Below are 8,949 nucleotides of genomic sequence, written 5' to 3'. Positions count from 1 at the left end.
TTAGCGACGTTACAGTTAGTGGGCAAGTAAAAGATTCTGTTATCATTTCTTCCTATCCTCTTGACTCGTTTTAAGCAAATAAGGGACTTGAAAGTCAACTTGATCTAAATATGCAGTGTAAATGGCCTGGTTATTTTTTATTTCCCCAGTGAACGTATACCTCGTCCTAGTCAAGTCCCCACCCCGGATTACTCTATCAGCTCTGTCTAGTCACTGGTGCTCGCAGTCTAACTCTAGCCGACAAAAACCAAACCAAAGTTGATTTTTTTTCACTTCAACATCAGGGCGCATTCTGCGGTTACATTATATATATATATATCCATTTGATGATTTGTTCCATAAAACAATCCCACACACAACATCGCGGAACGCTTCTGCTCGATATGGCAACCCAACCAACGCTCCGACGCCGTTTAGCAATGGGGCGATCGCCGTGAGTATCAACATTCCAGTCCCACCGCCTCATTGACAACTGTCATTTCACTTCTCCTCCGCGACTTGCCTCCACCAGCGTCTGTATGCCGTTTGCTTGTTCGAATTGACTGAGCTGTCTTTACTGGCCTTGCTTTCCCCCGACCAGAAAAATGGTAGGTGGAGTATTTCATAATGCGCAAACCGCACTTATGACTGCTTGGATGGTTTTCCATCTAGCAGATCTGGTGGCATGCACGAAGGAGAAAACCTCGTGTGGTGGACGGGTGCGCCCTGCAGGGAGGGTCACCCTGTTACGTTGCACCATGGTGCTTGCGCATACCCGCCGCCCCTACAGTAGCACGGGTGCATCGCCCATTGCCGGTGGTTCTGAGTCTGGCCTTTAAATTCAGGAAATCAAAAAAGTACTGCCGACTTCTGTTTGTTGCTGCTGGTGCTGGGCTCGCCTCGGTTGAGTTATGCATCTGGCAATCCCATAAACCATTGAAAAAAACTGGCCTATCATCTGAAAAAGAAAATAAAGTTCACTTTGGATAGCCCGAAGATACTCTGCAACGCCCATGGCCCACATTGGCGAGCATAGTTGTATTTGCCTTCGTCAAAAGAGGCTACACCGCACTGAAGCCCATTTCGTCATCCAAACAGAATACATCTACTCGGCGCTCCCAGTGGTAGACACGAACGTCTTCATCACTATTCACCACCTACAGATTAGAACTGATAGTGCTTCGGGGATTGGTGACTATTTCTCGTGCACACACTTTCTCCCCTGGTATTACCCAGCTCATGTAATAAATACCCGATTAACCAGTTATCTTAGAAGTCCACTCCAGCCAGCCCCTATTCATCTGATTCCCATACCACGCTCCTGCGCGCTTATATCGGCCTTTACTAGATCCCTTGTAATATAATATCGTGTGCTAACAAACTCAACCCCTGGTCGCTAGCCTTTTAAGTGCAAATCTATCCATTTCCTACTCCATAAAATCACTTGTCATCACCCTAGTTGCAGCAGACGTCAATTTTTTTATTTCTGTGTATATTAATGCATATTATCCCATTTTATATCCCCACAAACTCACTACGTTTTGCGAATCTCCTCCATCCCCTCATCTTCCAAAGCTTTGAATTTCGGAAGTGCTCGCTTTGAACAACCTGGTTAGCTGATATCGACTCCACCCGGCCAATGATCTACAGCCCCAGGATCACCAAGCTGACCGAGAAAACTTACAATCCCACATCGGTTTCGTACCAGCTTGTTTCCTCGACCAGGCTGAAATAAATACCAATGAACTGCACACCCCAGCCGGATCATCTCAAATGTGACGTCCGTCACGGGGCTGTCCAAAAACTGAAGCATGTCAGGCCAATGATGGCACGGCACTGCCATACGTAGTTTGATAGCACACCCGCAACTGTTCAATTCCTCCTCCCAAACGAGCCCTCTTGCCTACCCCTTTCATTGACCCAAACTGCCTCCATGACATTCATTCCAACCTGCTGGACTACTCGTTCGAATTCAACCACCTCTGTGTCCCCATCCAACCTAACCCCTGCACCTGACTTCCCTACAACAGTGCAACCAGTGAGTCTGCTTTTTCACAGATTGCACCATATTTTTGAGACTAAACTTGCCATATTCTCCCAATTCGAATTATCCCATCTCCACCTCCACTTTTGCTTGTTGTGACTCCGGCCATTTACCCAAGCACCCAAGGTCACTCATGGCCAGGAATGGTCTTCCGGTTTTAGTTCATGTCAGCCGACTGAGCCTTTGAATTAGTCGGACCTAATGCCCATTGTTCCCTACAAGTTGCGAAAGAAACCTATTATTATTTAGTCGAGTACTTCCCACTGTTTATGACACTGTCCCCTTTTCGCGCAATCCCCACAACCCGCTAATCCCCCAGTCATGCCCCAGTCTCAATGTAAACGCATGACCGTGCCAGACGGTATGCCACCCACAAGTTGGGAATAAACATTATTATTATTACTATTACTATTAACATAGTAGACCACCTGAACGCTTACTTCCCCAGCTGCTACTAACCTTTTCCTCCCAACTACAAACCCATACCCACTGCCGTTTACCTCCAAAGCGTGAACGGTCAGGGTAACCACCCGATTCTGAATATCGTAGCCATCTAACTAGCTGATGTTTCCTCCCCTCTTCTGAAGGTTGAGGACTCTGTTGTGCCAGGGGCTGACGGCCTTTTACCCCCTATTCTGAAACAGGGCGACCGAGTTGTTGGAGTCCTTGTACTAAATCTTTTCACCAACCCCCTAAACTATGGAATCGTCCCCTTCCAGTGGAAGAAATCACTAATTCACCCGCACTTCAAATCCGGATCTAGATAAACTCCTTCAAACTACAGGGTAATCCACCATACTTCCCCCCTAGTGAGAACCCTTGAACGTCTTATGGCAACCCAACCAACGCTCCGACGCCGTTTAGCAATGGGGCGATCGCCGTGAGTATCAACATTCCAGTCCCACCGCCTCATTGACAACTGTCATTTCACTTCTCCTCCGCGACTTGCCTCCACCAGCGTCTGTATGCCGTTTGCTTGTTCGAATTGACTGAGCTGTCTTTACTGGCCTTGCTTTCCCCCGACCAGAAAAATGGTAGGTGGAGTATTTCATAATGCGCAAACCGCACTTATGACTGCTTGGATGGTTTTCCATCTAGCAGATCTGGTGGCATGCACGAAGGAGAAAACCTCGTGTGGTGGACGGGTGCGCCCTGCAGGGAGGGTCACCCTGTTACGTTGCACCATGGTGCTTGCGCATACCCGCCGCCCCTACAGTAGCACGGGTGCATCGCCCATTGCCGGTGGTTCTGAGTCTGGCCTTTAAATTCAGGAAATCAAAAAAGTACTGCCGACTTCTGTTTGTTGCTGCTGGTGCTGGGCTCGCCTCGGTTGAGTTATGCATCTGGCAATCCCATAAACCATTGAAAAAAACTGGCCTATCATCTGAAAAATAAAATAAAGTTCACTTTGGATAGCCCGAAGATACTCTGCAACGCCCATGGCCCACATTGGCGAGCATAGTTGTATTTGCCTTCGTCAAAAGAGGCTACACCGCACTGAAGCCCATTTCGTCATCCAAACAGAATACATCTACTCGGCGCTCCCAGTGGTAGACACGAACGTCTTCATCACTATTCACCACCTACAGATTAGAACTGATAGTGCTTCGGGGATTGGTGACTATTTCTCGTGCACACACTTTCTCCCCTGGTATTACCCAACTCATGTAATAAATACCCGATTAACCAGTTATCTTAGAAGTCCACTCCAGCCAGCCCCTATACATCTGATTCCCATACCACGCTCCTGCGCGCTTATATCGGCCTTTACTAGATCCCTTGTAATATAATATCGTGTGCTAACAAACTCAACCCCTGGTCGCTAGCCTTTTAAGTGCAAATCTATCCATTTCCTACTCCATAAAATCACTTGTCATCACCCTAGTTGCAGCAGACGTCAATTTTTTTATTTCTGTGTATATTAATGCATATTATCCCATTTTATATCCCCACAAACTCACTACGTTTTGCGAATCTCCTCCATCCCCTCATCTTCCAAAGCTTTGAATTTCGGAAGTGCTCGCTTTGAACAACCTGGTTAGCTGATATCGACTCCACCCGGCCAATGATCTACAGCCCCAGGATCACCAAGCTGACCGAGAAAACTTACAATCCCACATCGGTTTCGTACCAGCTTGTTTCCTCGACCAGGCTGAAATAAATACCAATGAACTGCACACCCCAGCCGGATCATCTCAAATGTGACGTCCGTCACGGGGCTGTCCAAAAACTGAAGCATGTCAGGCCAATGATGGCACGGCACTGCCATACGTAGTTTGATAGCACACCCGCAACTGTTCAATTCCTCCTCCCAAACGAGCCCTCTTGCCTACCCCTTTCATTGACCCAAACTGCCTCCATGACATTCATTCCAACCTGCTGGACTACTCGTTCGAATTCAACCACCTCTGTGTCCCCATCCAACCTAACCCCTGCACCTGACTTCCCTACAACAGTGCAACCAGTGAGTCTGCTTTTTCACAGATTGCACCATATTTTTGAGACTAAACTTGCCATATTCTCCCAATTCGAATTATCCCATCTCCACCTCCACTTTTGCTTGTTGTGACTCCGGCCATTTACCCAAGCACCCAAGGTCACTCATGGCCAGGAATGGTCTTCCGGTTTTAGTTCATGTCAGCCGACTGAGCCTTTGAATTAGTCGGACCTCATGCCTATTGTTCCCTACAAGTTGCAAAAGAAACATTTTATTATTATTTAATCGAGTACTTCCCACTGCTTATGAGTCTCAATGTAAACGCATGACCGTGCCAGACGGTATGCCACCCACAAGTTGGGAATAAACATTATTATTATTACTATTACTATTAACATAGTAGACCACCTGAACGCTTACTTCCCCAGCTGCTACTAACCTTTTCCTCCCAACTACAAACCCATACCCACTGCCGTTTACCTCCAAAGCGTGAACGGTCAGGGTAACCACCCGATTCTGAATATCGTAGCCATCTAACTAGCTGATGTTTCCTCCCCTCTTCTGAAGGTTGAGGACTCTGTTGTGCCAGGGGCTGACGGCCTTTTACCCCCTATTCTGAAACAGGGCGACCGAGTTGTTGGAGTCCTTGTACTAAATCTTTTCACCAACCCCCTAAACTATGGAATCGTCCCCTTCCAGTGGAAGAAATCACTAATTCACCCGCACTTCAAATCCGGATCTAGATAAACTCCTTCAAACTACAGGGTAATCCACCATACTTCCCTCCTAGTGAGAACCCTTGAACGTCTGAACCAGGGTCAGTCAACCAAGTTCCTACTGACAACTAATGCCATAGATGACCGGCAGTATGGTTTTCTATCTCAAAGATCCGCTAGTGGCTGCCAGCTTCACATATTCGAGGCCATCGCAACAGCTTCTGAGGCCGGATACTGCATTGTAACAGCTCACCCGGATAATCAAAAAGCATTTGACCAGGTCCCCTATGCATCCCTACTGCATAAACCTTGTACCATCGGCATCACTGCAAACCTCCCAGATGATGCTTGCACAAAAAACGGAAATCCTACAACTGATTCCACGGAGATCAAATATCCTGGCCTCAGATACTCCTGTACTTTTAGCTTTCCCACCAGGTGCAGTATCAGGTTGCAAGAGCACGCAGGCTCAATTTTTAAATACTGCGCTCCTTTCACCTTCCAGACACAATGGTTGAAATCTTTAAGCTATGCGTACGACCAATCGTCGAATTCTATCCCGCATTCTCCTCCCTTTACACCCAAAGTCGCAGACTCACAATTGTAAGTGTCCAACGCTCATTTAGGAGAAATCTGTTTCCTCGGTCAAACCCCGTCCCTTACCGCTCCCTAGGCCTCAGGCCACTATGGCCCAGACGGTTAAAATTGAATCTAACCCTCTTACACCGTCTGCTGCACAAGAACGCCTTAATAGCAGAGGCTAGACCAAGCATAAACTCACAACCTCGCTACAGACTCTGCAACTCCTGCAACTTCTTAGTGTGTCCCCCAGCTAGTACAAACCTACGCCACTACTTCTTTCTAGTTCATTACGCTCGCATCTGGAACAGCCTTCCTGATCAGCTGCGAAGCATCACGCATCACCATGCTTTTTCTCAGACTGTAGACAAATTCCCTACTCTGTTGCCCTCCCACTTAAAAGCAATCTATCCTTGACCTTTTATATGAATTAAGTTCAGTACACATTTGAGTATAGTCACGATAAAATTAGTAGGCAAGTAGAAGATCCAACCATCATTTCTTCCTCAGTTCAGGCCATTATAGGACTTAGACGCTTACATTTTCTAAGTAAGTTGTGTTACCGTCCTGATTGTTTATCTTTTTTGCCCAACAAACGTCGCTCTATGCTAATCCTTACCACGGATCACTCCACCAACTCTGTCTAATAACTGGTGCCATCGGCTTTACTCTAACTGACAAAAACGAATCCAAATTAAGCTTTTCCTCACCACTATGGCACATTATACGTCGATGTATACACGTCAAATCCGTATGATGACTCGCTGCACAGCTCACTAAACACACACATACAACATCGCGGTTCGCTTCTGCTTGACACGGTAGCTCGCACCAACGCTCAGTCGCCGTTTAGCAATCGTGCACTTGCCCTGAATATCACTGTTCTGTCCCACTGTCTCATAGGCAACTGCCTCCGCCGCGACTTGCCTCTACCAGCGTCTGTTTGCTGTTTGCTTGTTCGAATTGACTGAGCTGATTTTACTAGCCTTGCTTTCCCCTTAACCGGAAAAACTGGTGGCTTGAGTACTTTATTGATACACAAACCACACTTATGACTGCTTAAATGGATTTCCAACTTGCAGATCTGGTGGCATGCATGGATGAAAACCGCATATGATGAATGGGTACGCCCTGCAGGGAGGGTCGCCCTGTTACTTTGCACCAAAAAGCGTTCGTACACTTATTACCCCTCCGGTAGCACGGGTGCATCGCCCATCGGCGGTGGTTCTGAGTCTGGCCTTTGAATTCGGAAAATAAAAGTAATAAACAAGAGCACTGCTGTCTTCTGATTGTTGCTGCTAGTGTTGGGTTTGCCTCGGTTGAGTTATTTCGCAATGCCATAAACAACAACAGCAACAAAATCTGGCCTATTACCTGTCCAAAAGTATTAAAAACAATATACCTGGGATACCCGGAGGAAACTCTGCGATGCATATGGCCTACTTCGACGTGCATAGTTGTAGCTGCCTTCGCCAATATCGAGGCTACACCTCACAAAAACCCACCTCATCAACTAAACAAAAAGCCACACCAACTTGCTGCTCCCAGGAGTGGACACATTCAACACGTAGAAACATACAGTGAGACTCCAGACTCTCCACTATCAGCATGCGAGGCTAGCATCCGAAGTCCTCTTCGTCATGCACGACTCATCGATTAGAGCTGATAGTAGTGCTCCGATAACTGGTGATCATCTTCCTTACATATACCTTCCCTCCTAGATTGTCCTGGTATCTTCCAACGCACTAATAACCTCCAGGAAATCTAGTCCACCATATCATAATTTACGCCTCTGCCAGTCGTTGCGTGTTTGGTTATCCTCACCACGCCACCTTTTATCCCACGTAGAGTGAACTGTCCTGTCTCAGGTAGTAGAAATATATTGGCAATCTTAGGTTGACTTTGATTACTACACTACTGAGTGTTAATCCATCCTTATCCTCTCTTATTGAGCCACCTGATGCCACCGCCGTAACTGTGGTAGACGTTCACTTATCCCTTATTAAAGGACTATATCCTGTCTGATGGCACCCATAACTCTCCAGACCACATTGATCTCACCTCATTTTATCTTCTTCACACGCTCCGACCAGTGGTAATACGCGCTATGGACAACCTGTTTGGCCGTTGTCCACTCCGCCTTATCTGTGCATTACGAACAAAAGGTTCCCCGACCCGAAAAAAAGAAAAACAACAACAAATACTACGCGAGGCATTATATGGTTTTTGCTCACCCTGAGAAATCCTCCGGCAAACGCACAACAGCTCGCTGATCACAGGACTGTGCATCTCAGCCCAACTATCTCAATCACGACGTCTGACACGGGGCTGTCTAGAAACTGAAGTATCCCCTTGCAGTGACGGTACGGCACTGTGATACCCCGTTTGAGGGCACACCCGCAATTTTTCACCTCCAACTTTAACCGTACCCTCGCCCACCCGTTTCCTTGCCGGCAAACACAACCAGTCTTCACTTGTCACTAGCCACCACCGGGAAATGTTCATTGCAATCTGCCGAACCTTCTGTCGGACGTGAAGTTCCCGGCGACCTTTATTCGCACTCCTCACCAAGTCGGTCAATTTTCGAAGAGTCTGCGTGACCTCGTTCTTCCAAGTAACCTCTACACTCGACCCTGCTCCGGCAGAAGCACTCGGGAATCGCTCGAGTTTCACTGCTCACCGTGAATCTGAGTTTCCCACTACCATTTGTCCGTATTACGTATTACCCCACTTCATCCCTACTTAGGCTTCCCGTGACCGTACGCCAAACAGCCCAAGGCCATGAAGCCCCAATGACGGTTTTCCGCTTTAGTCCATACTGGCCGGCCATGTTGTGGCAGTTCTTCTGCCTCTCCCGATCCATTATTCTAGCTCCACACTCCCTGCAGTTTGAAGCTTTTGTTTTATTTTTACCACGTTCCAAGCAGGAAGCCTTTTTGTTACGCCCTCACTCGTGTTGTTTTTGCCCACCACTTTTGAATCCCAACAATCAGATTTTGTCATCCGATATGTTCTCCATAGGAGATGAAGAGCCCTTGTAATTATGGATCCCTACCCATGCCACCTCAGGTGCGCTGAAGTTACTTCGTAAATGACCGTCGTTTAGGTCACCGCCTTTTTTCCAAGAAATAGGGCCGATGGCTATTTAGAATAACAAAGCCGGTTTTTTGATGAAATCTAATAGCTGCCGGTTA

Source organism: Opisthorchis viverrini, assembly GCF_000715545.1.
Source record: "Opisthorchis viverrini unplaced genomic scaffold opera_v5_32, whole genome shotgun sequence".
NCBI lineage: Eukaryota > Metazoa > Platyhelminthes > Trematoda > Opisthorchiida > Opisthorchiidae > Opisthorchis > Opisthorchis viverrini.
Note: the sequence above shows the minus strand (reverse complement) of the source record.